This window comes from Choloepus didactylus, chromosome X (assembly GCF_015220235.1).
Source record: "Choloepus didactylus isolate mChoDid1 chromosome X, mChoDid1.pri, whole genome shotgun sequence".
Classification (NCBI taxonomy): Eukaryota; Metazoa; Chordata; class Mammalia; order Pilosa; family Megalonychidae; genus Choloepus; species Choloepus didactylus.
This window is the reverse complement of record NC_051334.1, coordinates 129,556,555-129,573,002: the sequence shown is the minus strand read 5'-3', so window position 1 is coordinate 129,573,002 and position 16,448 is coordinate 129,556,555. Positions and strand designations below refer to the sequence as shown.

The following is a 16,448-nucleotide window of genomic DNA, read 5'->3' as shown; positions in this document are numbered from 1 at the left end:
AACCTGGACAGGGAAAAGGAGACAACTACCATTTGTTGAGCACTTATTCTGTGCCAGGCACTGGACCAGGTCTTCCGGGTATGCTCTCTCATTTGATCCCAGTAAGAGCCCCATTTTATAGAAAGGGAAACTGCAGCCATAAGGGAAAGACAGATCAAACCAGGAACCGAGAACAAATACCAAAGCCCCCAGAAGGCAAGGCAGTTGGAATCAGTTGCCAAAAGAAATTTAAGAGCCTGAGTTCTTTATAGCCATGATGATTGGGATTTGTAGATTCATGTCTACCCCACTCCATCTCTTTAGCTAACTTCCTTACTGGGCGATCTCTGCCTGTCACCTCTAGGTGACTGGCAAGGGCACAGAGCTGATTTGGCGGGGACTGGGAACAGAACAGGGATGTACATGTGCCTGCAATGGATTCTTTTGAAGACTACATTAATGGTCACATGCCATAAAACTCGAGCTAGCACACAGGTGGGAAAAGAGGATGGAAGGGTTGCAATAGAAAAATGAGCACATGAATTTGAGCTCTGTTTAAACTTCTATAATCAGTGCTAATCATTTCCTTGTTTGGAGCTAAGCTTTTCTGCTATCATTAGTACCTGTTGATAAATGCAAATATGCTTGAATTTCATTCATAGGGACCCCTGCTTAAGCATGCTGACAACTGCGATCAAAGCACAGGTCCAATTTTAACACACAATAGAAGTTGCAACACAACTCTGATTCATGAATTGTCTAAATGGTCTTCCCCCACAGACAACATTAACCCTCGCTTGTTCTTGAGCCAAAACTGTCCTTGGCTCTGATTAGCAGTGAGTGAACAAATGATACTGTATTACAGCATCCTGCCACTAGGGTGTACAATTCCCACACGCGTGAAAAGCAAGCTTCTCTCACCTTCAGATTGCTGTGCCTACAAACGGAAAAGTCCAAGTTAGATCCTGCTTGTGCTAGAAAATATTTTAAAAGTTATGTACATCAGAGCGATCCATTTACACTGGTTGGGCTGTGAAACAAAGTGGGAGTTGGTTTGGATGAGAACCCCAAATAATGACAACACAGCCGCATTCCCAGCTGTGTTAAATGACCAGTATATCATGATTGCCTTTTCACCCAAATGTCAATGACATAATCCTAACAGGCTTGCAGCTCTCTCACTGGTGAAATAAAACAGTGACCCAATTATTTTTGAAGGCTGAAGCAGCAGATGTAATGACTGGTTATGCTGTGCGGGGCACTGTGTGTGATGGATGGGGCACAGTAGGGCAGCAAACTGTGCGCGGAGGATTTGAAACTTGCCTCCCTAGCCAAAACTCTTGCCATTCATCTGGTCGGAAAAAATAAATAAATAAAGTCATTGAGTATGAAAGTTCCCACTTGTTCTCATGACAGAGGCCAGTTGGGAAAATGTGGCGCAGCGCTGACTGAAGCAAATTCTGTTTAAAAAACCAGCCGGTTTGTGGGTATTTGTTTATTTATAACTCCCTTCTCCCCACCTCCCCACCTCTCCCCACACACACACTCTGCCTCCTTCTGCAAAGGATTTGAGATGGGATTTGAACACTGAAAGTTTGTTTAAGTCCTAAATGGGTCCAGCTACTTTTTAGATTGAAGACAAAATGAAATCCCTTTGAATCAAGCGCCTTGCATTATAGAACACTGTTTTGGCTTTACCAGTCAGAGCTGGTCCTCCTTGCACCCTGTAGTGAGAGGGACCTCTTGCCCCAGCGCATCCTTGTCCCCAGTGCTACAGTTTAATAAAAACCAGGGAAATATACATTAGCCCATAAGCCCAAAGCCCCCCAAAAATTAAGGAACATGGATTCATTCAGTCAGTCGTTAAACAACTATTGATGCATACACATTCTAGCCACAGGGAAAGCAAAACTGAAGAAGACCTAGACCCCGCACTTTAGAAGCTCAGTCTAGTGGGAAAGGTAGAGAAGTAAAGAAGCCCCTGCACTGCAGTGCTATAGCAGAGGCATGCCAGGGTCTGCAGGATAGCATGTCAGCTAGGGTTTGGCAACAATGATTTAGTGTGTGACCTGGGTTCTCAGACTGCCTGGGTCCAACTTTGGTTCTGCCTTTCACTAGCTGTGTGACCTTGGGCACTTCACTTAACATCACAGTGCCTCAAGGGCTTCATCTGTAAAATGGGGCTAATAAGGGTTATTATGAGGATTAAATGAGATAATCTGTTTAGAACACTTAGAACAGTTCCTGGCACATAGGAAGCATCCAATACAAACTTAGCTTATTATGTTTCTTATTCTTTTTGTTTGATTTTCATAAGACACTGTGTCTGAGAATCCAAGGACTGGTTTCTAAAACAGAACTGTTTTCAACAACTCCTCCCTTTTAGCATGATTTTTTTTTCTTAGCCTGATTTTGTTTTTCATATGAAATGACAGTTCTGCCATGATTTCTCCCTCAGCAACCACATGTCTGGCAAAAACCTCAGGGAGGAAATATTTCCCAGATGGTTTTGCTTATGTCAGCCTACTATGTGCTAAGCACCACTCTAGATGATAGGAACACAGTACTAAGCAATACAGACAAGGCCCCTTTCCTCTTGAAGCTTACATTCCAGGGGGAGAGACAGACCATAAACAGGTACATACAAATAGACATAATTACCCAGGGTGGTAAGTGTGATGAAGGAAACATTGTCAATAAAAAGAATATTGGAGAGGGGCAGGAGAGAAACTGTAGTGGTCAGAGAAGACACATCTCAGGAGGTAACATTTAAGCTGAGATTGAGAGCTTAACAAGAAGCCTCCTGGACCCTTCTGCAAGAGCCTTGCCCAAGCAAGGGCAGTCCAGGCAGAAGGAACAGCATGTGCAAAGGCCCTGGGGCAGGAAAAGCCTTTTGGAATGTTTCAGAGATGAAAAGACCAGCATGACTGGGACATTCAGCCCTGGTAGGAAGGTAAAGCAGGCAGAATTATTATACGCATTTTGAAGATGAGAAAATGGAAAGTCAGAGAGATTAAGGGACTCACCCACAATGCCTTGCACACAGTAGGTGCTCCAAATGTTTCAGAATGCTTGATCAGTAGGGCGGGACTGAGCCCATCTGCCTTCCAAATTCACACTGAGTTTTCCCACCACAACTAGGAATCAGCTACCCAGGGAGACTGAAACATACAGTCTTTTTTGTTGGTGAGTCATAAGCAACACACATTAGAGTGTGGGGTTGAATGGCCCCAGCTGCTGCCCGAGTGTAAGGGGTGGGGGGGGGGGTGGGCTCAGACCGTGGCTGAAGCTTTTGTAGCATGTTTATGATGAGCTGAAAGCACTCACTGCTTAATTTAAAATATTGCTCACACATACACATACAATCCAGCAGCTGGGGGCGTTGCCAGGAATTGAGGCTAAGTGTAGAAAGTTGGAGGATCAGGAATATCAGGTACCAGCCCTGTTTCCCAGCTCCCACAGGCTGTCTCCAATCCCATACAGTCCCACCTTCCCTGACAAACCCCCAGAAGTCAAGACATGAACAGCAGTGGTTTGGAGAGGTGCAGTCTCTCCAGAGCCCTTTGAGCCGGCCGCACTAGTAGCCCTAGCTGGTCTTAAGCTTGCTTGTCTTCCTCTTTACCCTCACCTGTTAAATATCCCTTGATGCTTAAACCCACCCTCCTGGAGAAGCCTCACCTTGCTGCCCCGACCAACCCATTTTTGTGTTCCTTGAGATCTGACAGTTGGGAAAATTCATTTGGCCCTGATCACAATCTTCCCAGGCTGGCTGCTGCTTTTTCAGGTATGTGTATCTTGTCTCCCCAACACACGGGGGGGGGGCACTCAGCACACATTTAAGGAAATTAGTTACTTTCTTTTGTATTCCCCACAGCTATCAGCCCAGTAGTATGTAGACAGTAAGAGTCCCATGTGTACTTGCTGATGGGTTGCATGATAGGATCATTTTAAAAGCCTTTTGGGTGGAGAACCTGTTCTTAATTGAAAAACAAGAACTTCACCTTGACAAATGTGAAAACCCTCAGGGGTGTCCTGTTTCCTTCCCATTGCTCCCTGTCACCCAGGCTACCCTTCCCAGAGCTGGATGAGCCTGCAGCCTCTCAATCAAAAATGCCCCACAATTCAGTTCTTTTGGCCCTTTGCTTATTGTATCCTTTCTGACTGGCCGTCTCTTCCAACTCTACCTATCAAAACCTCATTTGTCCATCAAGGCCAAATCCAAATGCCCTGAAGCCTTTCTGGGCACAATTCATTACTTTTGTCCCTGCACCCTCATGGCACCCTGTGTATCTCTCTTTTATGGTATAGGCTGGTGTGCTGGGATAACCTAGGTTCAAATCCCAAATCCCAAGGCAACCTTGGTTTTCTCTTCTGGAAAAGGGGATGACAATACCCTCCTCATCAGAATGTTGGGAGTTGCCAATGAAATAATGCCTGCTGCCCACATAGCACAAGTCTTGGCATACGGAGCTCAGTCAGTATGGTAAGTGTAATGTAATGGTTAAGAGTGTGGACTTTGGAGTGAGACACTTCTAGGTTGCCAGGCCTGGTTCAGTCACTTCCTAACTGTGTGACCTTAGCCTGGTCACTTCCTCTCTGAGGCCCAGTTTCCTCATGTGTAAAGTAAGTAATGTGTAAAAAAAAAAAAAGTAATTATCCCCCACCCCATCACAGAACCTGTTGGGAAAGTTTAAAAGAGATGAGATATGCAAGGTAAACCACTTAGCACTGGGTTGTGGCATAAAAACTGCTCATTCACATGTAAACTCTCCTACTACCTAGTAAAATCCTTTAAGGGTACAGACAATATTTTACTTATCTTTGCAACTCTTGCTGCCTAGCCTAGCGCAGAACCTCTGCAGCTGGCAGGCCCACAATAAATCATTGTTGAATTGAATTGAAAACCCAAACCAGATGTGCCTCTCCCCTGTCAAATGAAGCTTTCAAGCTACAGGGTTGGGCCTCCCTACCCCTTCAACTCCCTCTCTCTTTGAGCTGAGCAGCCACCATTGTCTAGGCCTGGCTTGGGAGTGGAGGGTGGGGGGTAGGAGGGAGTAGATGGGCAGAGGCAGGGGCAAGACCAGGTGGGCAGTGGAGTAGGATAGAGCTTTCTGTCTGCTCCTGGTAACTCCAAACAAATTGCCTTTGAAGGGTACTATCCAGAAGTCTCTGCTTAATTCCTTAATTCCTGAGGTGATGAGGTGACACATCAAAAGCCCTCTGTCCCTCCAGTGTCTAGATGCTGAGAAACCTGCCCCTCCCCAAGATACCAAAAAATGTGTAAAGTGTGAGGAGAGAGCTTGCTTCTCCTTTAGAAGCCATTGCCAACCCCACCCCACCCCCCAAGAACTCTAGGAGTGGAACACCAGTCTTCACTGGGAAAAAATATTCCAAAACATACAAATCTGTTTTAAAACTACAACTAGAGGTCCATGTCTTCAGTGTTTCTGAGCCAGAGCTGTAGAGAAAGCGTACAGGGACTCGAATGCTATCCAGCACAGGTTCAAGGTTAAGAATCAGACACCAGAGCACAGCCACCAGGACTGTAACTGTGGTTCTGTCACATGCTAGCCTGCCTGACACCAAGCAAGTGACCCAACCTCCCTGTGCCTCCACTTTCTCATCTGTCACATAGCATTAATAGCAGTACCTCCTCGGAAGGTTATTTATGAGGTTTAAATGAGCTAAGGTGCATTAAAGCACTTACCTGCTAAGTACTACACAAGTGTTTGTTAAGTACAAAAAAATGCGTACATCTGAAGCAAGACTAGCTGAGAGGCAGGGTCATCAAGTGGTCAGAGTTGGCCTTTGGCACCAGCTGAACTCTGCTTTGAATCCGGAGCAGAACCTCTTTGAACCTCAGTTTCACCATCTCAAACATGGGGATAATAACTGTCCATACTCCAAAGGCTGTCACGAGTTTTCAATGAGGTATCTACAAAGTCCTGAACACAGTGCCTGACATGGAGTGAGTCAGCATTCAATAAAGGCATAATATTCATCATCTGAATTGTAGAGAGTACTTCTTCCGATTCTTTGCCTCTTCTGAGTTAAGTTAAAACACAACATGTATTTTTGGGAATCCTGCCGCAGTAAAGGAACAATTTCATTGTTTTGCCAGTGAAATTCTTAAACATTTTATTTGAGAGCCAGGAAAAGGAAACATTTTTTTGGTCATTTCTAAACCAGCCAAGCACAAGCAATCAGTTTCCCTCTCAGCAAACCTGACCTCAAAAGCTGCAGAAGTCACTTTGAAGGACAAAATCAAAGAAATGAGTATTTCATTGCAAACAAAAGCCATCTTTGTTTTCTGCCCAGCTTAGAGAGAAAAAACATCTCAACCCAGGAGCTTGGAAAATTCTTGAAAGTTCTTATTCTATTCCAGCAAATGCAACAGAATTGGCAACACTCCTGGCCATGTGAACCTGAGTCAGAATGAGCCATCTCTACCCACCTCCCTCCCTAAAGCACCAAGAACCCAGCAGGGTACACTGGGCATCAGTACATATTGGTTGGCAGTTCCCTCATGGGAGCCCGTTTCCATTTCTACAATGTCTGCTACATTGCCAAAACAATCGGAAAGACACATTAAAGAACATTTTGAAAACAGGAAAAAAAAAAGCATCCATCAACTCACCACTGTAACACAACTCTTAATTTTGTGTGGAAAGTTGTCTTCCAGTCTTTATCCACATGCAGACATATTTTTACAGCACTGTAGTCATAGGGAAAAACTGCAGAAGCTTCAGCCAAGAGCCAGATACCAAACAACTCATGTCACTAAACTTGCCAAGTGAGGGCTTTTTCTTCCCTCATTCACTCCATTGTCAGTCAGTCAGTCAGTCATTCAACAAACAGGGATTTAGCCAGGCACTGGTGATCCACCCTGGGGAGTACAGAAATGATGAAAGGCACAGTGCCCGTCCTCAAGCAGCTCCCGGTTTAGTGTGGAGGAAACAGGCAAGTCAGGAGGTAATTAGACCACAGCAGGATTGATCAAGGCATAAATGCCATGCAAGCACATGAGAGGAGCACTTAAAGCAGACAGGAAAGGGGTGGGAAGGTGGGGGGAGACCAGGCAGAACACATTCAAAAGCGTAGAGTTGATGAAAGGAAGGTATCATCAGGTAGCTCAAACCATTCAAAATAGCTGAATTACAGGCAGGTAGGGAGTGGATGTAGTTATAAAGGCAGGAGAAGGCCAAATGATTGAGGTTAAAGGTTTCAGTTTCATGCCGAAGATCATGGGGAGCTTTGGAAGGATTTTAAGAAGAATGCTAGCAGAGTCAGATTTATATTTTAGGAAGATTGTCCCAGCAACAGAATGGAGGGTAAATTAGAGGGCATGGTATGGGTAACAAGGAGACCATTTAACAGGCGATATCAATAATCTACCAACATAGGGAAGGTCTAAAAGAATGAAATGGCTTCTCTACTGAAAAAAACTGTGCTACTTTGGCAATTGATTTAAGTTTTCTGTTCCCCTTTCTCCATCTCTGTAAAGCAAGAATAAATCTCCCTTGAAGAGTTTTGGGGAGGATTAAATGAGATACTGCATGCAAAGCACCTGGCACAGTGGCTGGTACGCAGAAAGCCCTCAGTACATGTTACTTCCCCTTCCCCTCATGCCCTTTTCTTCCACCTCACCCTTCCTTAAAGGCTTGCACGGTATGGAGCATGGAAGTGGCCAAGGCAGGATTCTAACCCAGACAGTCTGACTCCAGAGGGCAGGGGAGAAAGTTTGAAAGTGCTGTTGTGAGGACAGTTACTTAGAAAGATTGTTTAGCTGAGTCGAGGGCCCAGCTGAGGTTGGAAACTATGAGTTTCTAGTGGGACTAATCAACAAAGTTACGGGATTTTCTCCAGCAGTGTTCCTCCATCTGGGTGTAAAAACAGAGGAGGAGGCTGTCAGTTAAATTTATCCAGGCTTGGGATTTTTGCCTAGTGGATGTGGCAGAAAGATACAAGGCAAGGGAGTTGCAGATATAGGCAAGATCCTGACATATACATTCCAGGAGTTAGGCAAACAGACCTGGCTTCAAATCTCAGCTCTGTCCCATACTAGCTGTGGGGCTTTGACTAAGTCACTCAATCTCTCTGAGCCTCAGTTCCCTCATCTTAGGAAAAAAAAAAAAAAAAGCTGTCCACAGAGTTGTGAAGATTACATGAGATTATTGAAATGATGTCATAAGATACTTAGTATGTGCCTGGCACACATATATTCATTCTTATTCTTATCATAATCATCATTTTCAAGAATGGAGAAAAAAGGAAGGAAGGTGGGAGGGTCTGAGAGGGTAGGAGAATGGAGGAGGCTCAAGAGCCTGGAGATCCTCCTGAGGTAAAAAGAGAGGAGCATCGTGGTCAGCAGGAAGGATGTGGATGGTGAGGGGTTCTGAGATGCAGCAGTTCTGACTATGAAGCATGGTAAGGATGGGATGGAGGTGTGTCCTGCACATGGATCATGGATGTCAAACTCACCCAGAATGATGTCAGGACTTGGGGTGAAGAAGAAGACAGTGAGCCAGATGTCGAACTCCTCGTTGAATGTGGGGAAGTGACCAGGAGTAGGTAGTTTAAAAAAAAAAAGAGACGACGAGGAGAGGAGAGAAGAGGGTGCGGTAGGCTGAGGACGGAGGACTAACGGTCTGGACGCAAACAGGGAAAGCTAGAGTACAGACCCCACCTCCCAGCCCTAGGGTGCCTGTGGTGTGGGAGTGTTAGACTGTATCCACTAGAGGGCGCTGCGGGCAAAGCCGTGAGCGCCTCTGTCGCGACTCAGGTTTCAGCACTTCCAGGCGCGGAGGTAGAGAAGAGTGTTCTGTAAAGAAGTTTATTTAGAGTGTAGGGCGGGGGAACGGCGCGGGGAACGACGGGCGTGCGGGTGGTGTTTGCCGTGGGATGGGGCTTCCAGAGCGTACTGAGGAGGGTGGAAGAGGGCAGTAGTGCAGAGATAGATGAGTTGGAGTGATAGGGATGAAAGCACAGGGCAGTATGGGGATGGTTTGGGAGAGGACAAATGATAGGCAGAAACCTTTGGGCTGTGACCGAGGACCGGTGGTTGTGAGACTTGGTGGGATTAACTGTCCTCAGTGTTCCAAATGGAGCTTTTTTCTTTACATCTTTTGTGTATTATAAAAGTAGCACATGCTTGTTGAAAACAATTCTAATCATCGCTAAAGTGAAAATCCACTTCCCCCTCCCGTTCCCCAGAGGTAACCACTGTTGACAGTCGGTCTATCCTTCCAAACTTTTTCCCATATATAACATATTACAATATCTTTAACAAAAATCAGATCCTACCATGCTTATTCTTCTGTAACTTTTATCACAATACTATATTATAGATATCATTGCATATCAGGACATAAAGATCCAGCTTGTTCTTTTTTGTGACTACATCATCGTTGTCATCATCATAGTTGTGATAGTAATAATAATAGGCAGCATTTGTTGAATGCTTTGTGTCAGGTACTGTCTGAGCATTTCATGTGGATTATCTCATTTATTCTTTGTAACTCTATGAAGGAGGCATTATTTTTTTCCATTTTACAGATGAGAAAATTGGAGGCACAGAGAAGTTTAGAAACTTGATCAAAGCCACACAGCTCATAAGGACTAGAGGAAGAAATTAAACCTAGGCACTCTAAGCACAGAGCCCAAATTCTCAATCATTAGCATATTTGGATGGACCATAAACTATTTAACCAGTCTTCCACTGAAGACATTTAGGTTATTTAGGTTAGACATTTAGACATTTAGGTTAGACATTTAGGTTATTTCCAATTTTTTTTTTTTTTGCTATTTACAAATAATGTTGAAATGAACATCCTCATAATATGTAGGGAATTTAAAAGGATAAACTCTTTTTTTTAATTAATTCAGTTTTAGTGAAATATAGTCACATACCATACCATCATTCACAGTGTACAATCAACTGTTCACAGTACCATCATATAATCATGTATTCATCCCCCCAATCTATTTTTGAACATTTTCCTTACATCAGAAAGAAGCAGAATAAGAATAAAAAAAAAAGTAAAAAAGAACACCCAAATCATTCCCCCCACCCTATTTTTCAGTTAGTTTTGGTCCCCATTTTTCTACTCATCCACCCATACACTGGATAAAAGGAGTGCAGTCCACAAGGCTTTCACAATCACACTGTCACCCCTTGTAAGCTACATTGATATACAATCATCTTCAAGAGTCCAGACTACTGGGACTATATATAAATATAGACTGGGATCTATATTTTCTAAACAGTGTAACTCTACAGTCAGTTTGTTCAAACACCACAATTACATGGAACTTTGAATAGGAAGTGAGATATGGTAGGTTTGTATAGGTTAGAGTGAAACAGTGACACATCCCAAAGTAATTTGGGTAGAGAATAAAAATATATATGCAGGGCCCCCCTGAGGAGCTGGGGGAAAATGTGGAAGTGTTGGGCTTCCTCACCTGGACTGATGCTGATTTTGTCACAAACATTGAGGACTGGTGGTTTGATACTGACATTCATATCTGCTGAGCTCTAGCTCTGAGTCTCAGGTGTCACAGAGATACCCGATGTTCCAGAGACCAATCAGGTTGTACACTAAGGGATCAGCATCTCAGGGTTTGGAGACAGCCATTACAATTCAGGAATAGATTTGACTGCTGTAAGAGCTTACAATCTAGGCACCATTACAGTAATCATTTCCCTGTTAGGCTGTATGCTAAGATTCAATTCTGAGTTTATACATTGTAGTTAGTCCATATTGGTGAGGAATTATAGTGTTTGCCTTTGTTTCTGGCATACTCCAGTCAAAATGCTGGCTACAGGATCCATTCATCTCATTGTGTATCTCTCAGCTTCACTCCCCATAGTTGCTCAATATTCCATTGTATGCATACACCACAGTTCACCATTCTTTTCCTCAGTCAGTGTACCCTTAGGCCACGTCCACCCACTGCAAATCATGAATACTGCCTCCATAAACACCAGTGTGCAAATGTCCATTCATGTCTCTGCTCTCAGATCTTCCAAGTACATACCCCATAATGAGGTTGCAGGACCTTATGGCCCCCACATACTTAGCTTTTTCTGGAACCACCACACTGACCTCCAGAAAGGCTACATAAAAGATAAACTCTTAAAATAGGAATTGCTGTGTCAAAAGATAAAAGTTCTGCTAACTTAGATGTGCACCAAGAGTGAATGGGTGTGCCTATTTCACGATGGCCTCACAAACACTGGACTTTATCAGCCTCTTTAATTTTTGTCAATATGAGAGATGAAAACTGACATCTTAGTCATCTCAATGCTGTTTTAATTTGCATTTCTTAATTATTACTGATATTGTGAGCCTTTTTAAATGGCATAGTCCCTGTGTGTTTCCTCTGCAAAATGCCTACTCATTATTCCTTCAACAAGTATTTACTGAGCACTTACTGTGTGCCAAGCACTATTCTAGCATTAGGAATACAGTGATGAATGAGCAAAAGCCTCAGCTTTCATGGAGCTGACATGTAAGTGGAGGAAACAGATAACAAGCAGCAAACAAATAATGTAATTGCAGATCATGATAAGTGCTATAAAGAAAACAGTGTACTTATTACATCAGAACTCTTGCAATATTTTGAATAATAGACCTTTGCCTTCTATGTTGTGACTTCTATCTTGGTTTGTCTTTCAACTTTGCATGGGCTATCTTCTGCCATACTGAAGTTAAATTCAAATCTGCCACACATTTTTTTAAATAGCTCCTATGGTTTTTTCTTGCTTTGCAAAGAAACCCTGCCTCAATATTTTAAAATATATTTTCCTATGCTTTCTTCTAGTCATTTCATGGTTATCTGGAATATCCTTTGGAATAAGCAGTGAGATGGAGAGGCAGCTTTATTTTTTCTGATGGCAGACCAGTTGTCATAGTAAATGGCACCATGTATTAAATGGTGCATCCTTTCCCCTAGAAATGGTGAAACTGAGGCTCAGAGAATGAAAAGGCTTGCCCAGGGTCATGTAGCAAATTGGTGGTGGCAGAGTTGGGTCTAGATCTTGGGTTGCATGACTCTCATGACAGTGACATATGACAGTGCTCCCCACAGTTCCATCCCCTGTTGCACTTGAACCACCCTCCCAGACTGTGCCAAGACTGTCTACAGGCCACAGTGACCTGTATTTTCCCTTTCCAATAAGCCCCCTGACCTCTCTTGCTCAGAGACAGGAATGCAGTGACCCATGGCAGGTCTGCTAATTATAAACAAGGAAATACCCGCTGAACTCTGCTAAAATTCCTTGGATTGAGGCAGCTTTGGCCACAGAGGGCTGGGGGCAGAGGGCAGACAGATTTGCCATTTAGGAACCAAAATAGGATGTGTCTATTCTAAATAAAGAAATTTGGCATTGTCTTCATTCAGTTGCTGACAGAGTAGCTGCCATCCCAAGAGCAGTCCAAGGGGGCTGCCTCAAATTATGCCCAAGTGATAAGCTGACAGCTTAGAGGCTGCTGGGACTTGTCCCAAGGCCCCAGCTAGAACAGGCCCAGGATCCAAAAGGTTATCAAAGGACGGGTGCTTGCACCACTCCAAGGCAACATTTCATTTGTTGTTTCCTGTGCAGGGTTTTCCCTCTCTCTACACATCTCCCCAGGGCTGTGAACATTTCATACCCCCTAGGAGATGGGCATCCAGGCAGGTATCTCCAGGGGAAAAGAAAAGTGAAGTGGAAGTTGAAGTCATTCAGGCTACTTGAGACAACATTTTTAAACAAATATTTTCCCACAGTTAGGAGGAGATTTTCAGTTAAGTGTTCAAACAAAATAGGTGGATAATTACCTCCATCATTTCATTTGGCTTTCAATGGACAGACCTAGCAAAAGATATTGGTGGGTTCTTATTTTCCTACTAACCTCGGTAGGTATTTTTTTGCTTCCTTTTTAAAAGCCTGCAGTAAATTTACTGCTTGTAATTAAGTAAAGCAACCTTTTAGCATCCCCTCTATCCCCTACCTATAGGCAGAGTGGGCAGCAGCCTCTGTGGTAACATTTAAGGTTCTCCATCCCTCTCATAGCAGCCATAATGATATCAGATATTCCCACCATCAACAGAGTGGAAAGAGACCTGCATTCCAGTTCCCTCTGCCATAACTTGCTGTGTGACCTGAGGGAAGTCACCGTCCCTCTCTGAGGCTCAGCTGGCTACCAGTAAAATGAGAAGGTCGGTCTGCATGGCTTAGGGGTTCTCTATCCAGGCTCTTCAGCAAAATCACCAGTGGTGCTTGTTAATATGAAGATCCAGGCCCCCATTCTGACCTATTGAATCAGACTCTCTGAGGGTTTAGACCCACACATCTGTATTTCAACAAACCTCCAAGTAATTCTGTTGTGTAGTCAGGTTAGGGATCCAGTGAACTAAAGGACTTCAAGGTCCCTTCTGGCTTTGACATTAGGTGGTTTGATACATTCCTGGGCATGTTCATACACTGTATCTCTGAGATTGATGCCTCCCCAACCCCACCTCAGGCAAGGGGGAGCCTATTCCCTCATCAGAAACCATGAAACCTTTAGCCATTCATATGTAAGATATTTAGCAGTCACCTTTGAGGACAGGACGCAGAAGGAGGAGGTGCATGCATTGTTGATGGGGAAGGGAGTCAGGGGAGTGAAAAACACAGGAGCAACAATAGAAAAATGGGGGACTGGATCTTCCTGAAGGCCTAAGGTTGCCTGAGACCACACTGGGGGCATGCAGAGCATTGACAGCTTGTAGGGACAGTAAGTGAGGCTCATTTTCCCTGAGAGTATCCCTGTCTCTACCCAGGAAAAAACAATGCAAAGAGGTAGAGCCAAGCAGAGAAACAGACTTCCTTTTAGTTGGCAAGGTCTTATGGCTCCTCACACCAGCAAGCGACAGTGTGAACACATCTCTGTCACCTGACCTCAGTTCCTTGGCCCAAGCATGACTTGAGATGAAAGGACAGTAAGAAACTCCTACCCAATGCTCTGGGCCATGACATCAAAACCCTCTAGCTTTTGGGTAGGCCCTGAACTAGGACCTTCTTCTGATAATTGGAATCCTTCCCTCTTTTGGAAATCAAGAGCCCCCGTCTCCTGCCAATTTTATACCTCCACTGTGTTGACCTGGATCACTGACTCTGGCTCTGCGCTTGCATTCATTATTCATTATTCATTTGCCCACAATTTACCAAGCACTTACTCTGGCTTGGCACTGGGTTAATTAGGCCAAATAGAAATAAGACAGACATGATACTGGCCCTCGGGAAGCCAACAAGCTTATACAGTAGTTCTCAACCTTATCAGACTAAACACCTCTTTTTATAACAAATCTTTTGTTCCACTACCTTTACTATTCTAGAATTGAATTCATAGATAATATAACTTACCTACACATGTAATTTCAAAAAGATAGATAAATGTACTGTTACACCCAGAGGAAATGAAAGTAATCTATAATAAAATAATATGTGTGTCAATATGTAAATGCCCACACAGAACTACATTGAAAAGCTACATGAAGTAGGCAGAGGGTTGTGCCTTTATATAGAATCGCCATGAATGCAGCAGTTATAAACACAAACTGACAAAGGTATATTGTATTGGCAACTCGAATTCCATGAGCAATGTCACCATTGTCAGCATGATTTTCTGAAATGGTGAACGGCTCTGGGTAAATCTCTGAGAAAAAGGTTCAGCCTTATATCTATTTACACAATAGTTGCTTCAAAACTGTGGGGGGACAAGCCCTTTGTGCTTTAAGCATTTTTTGTAGCAGTTCAGACCATTATACATGGGTTTTTCACCTCCATGAGTGTCCGTTAGGACATTCAAAAGTCATGTGGGATTGTCCACTATTCTGTACTTTGCAAGACTGTCCTGGGCATTGCAGTATATCTAGCATGCTGTTCCAGGCCCTCTAAATGCTGTTACAAATTTTCCAAAAGTCCCCTAGGGAGCAGAATTGCCTCAGTTTACTCTTTCAGTTCCTGTAGGACTGGGGCCTTGAGTGGTTCTTGCCAGGCTTCCAACCCCTCCATCCTCTGTCCCCAAGGAATGGAGTACCATCCTTGCTACCAGAGTCTGACAGGGCTCCTAAAGCTTCATCCCCTCTTGCTCAGTACAGTTATGCTGAGCAGGACCTCTAACTCCACCAAAACTAACTGCTTGCCTAGATTGCAACCTGTTATTGCCACTCCTTTGGGTGCCACACTGAATTCAGCTCCTGCAGTTGAGTCTCCTGTTCCACCTCATGGGGTGCATTTACTTGTAAACTCCAGCCTTTCCACTCAGCACCCCAGCCCCTAGCCCTTCTGGGCTCTTGGTAATCCATAGGACAGATCTAACTACAGCCAGGTTTAAACTTGGGACTCACCAGATCCCTGTGGCCTTTTGCCCACAGCTAGATTCCCTTAGGATATTAAAACAGGAAAGAACTCTCTGCTACAAATAGGAAGACAAAGAGAGTTGGCCACCCCCAGGGCCTTTCTTCTATCTGCATTTAAACACCTCTTTTATCAGCATCACACTAGACAGCCCCAAACCATTTGAGAAGCTGGCCTAGCTCCCTACAGAGCACTGTGGCCAAGAGTATGTGCTCTGGAATCAGACACACCTGGGTTCAAGTTCAAGTTCTACCTCATAATGCTAAGGGACTTTAAGGGGTTCACTTTAGGCTCTTTGAGCTGTGGTTTCCTCATCTGGAAAATGAAGATAATACCACCTACCTTCATAGTGTTCCTCTGAGGATGAAATGGAATGAATGCCTTCAAAATGCATAGTATGGTGCCTGGCACATAGTAAGCTCCCAGTAAATGGTAGTTATTGTTACTATTCTGGGAGTCACTTGGTGTGAGCTTCCATTCTGCATGTTTCCACTTTATCTTCCTGACCAAGGCACAGGTTTTTGTGAGGCTGACCAGGATGGGATCTGCCATGTTGGGTTGGGGTTCCATCCAACAAGAAATATGAAGCTGGAAACAATGGACTATATTTAATAGTACAATTATTAAAATGCTGTTTCAATCAAAGACCTAAATGTATGAGCCAGAACTATCAAACTCCCAGAAGAAAATGTAGGAAAGCATTTCTAGGATCTTGTGTTAGGCAATAGTTGCTTAGACTTTACACCCAAAGCACAAGCAACAAAAAAAAAAAAATACATAAATGAGTCCTCATCAAAATTAAAACTTTTTTGCATCAAAAGACTTTATCACGGAAGTAAAACAACAACCTACACAATAGGAGAAAATATTTGGAAACCACATATCCAATAAAGTTTTTTTTCATTCATCAAAGAAAATATTTTATTTAAGTTCCCAAAACAAACTCAGGAATTGTGCTGGGTTTAAATTGAAGAAAAGAGAAAAGTTGAAAAATAGAAACAAATAGAAAAAATCTGGAAAACGAAATTAATGTATACATTCTAATCAAACATCTGCCCCATGTGTCATTTTTCAAGTTTTTATGAGT

At 43.5% G+C, this 16,448-nt stretch overlaps 1 protein-coding gene across 1 annotated transcript in view; it reads right to left on the bottom strand.

Moving 5' to 3' along the window:
• RTL9 (retrotransposon Gag like 9) overlaps positions 1–8,547 on the bottom strand; it is a 40,856-nt gene extending 32,309 nt beyond the window's left edge. Inside the window, exon 1 of the mRNA XM_037822012.1 lies at positions 8,461–8,547. The gene's annotated coding sequence lies outside the window, so the exon portion shown is untranslated. The remainder of the gene's footprint in view (positions 1–8,460) is intronic.
• Between the last annotated feature and the right edge of the window lie 7,901 nt (positions 8,548–16,448).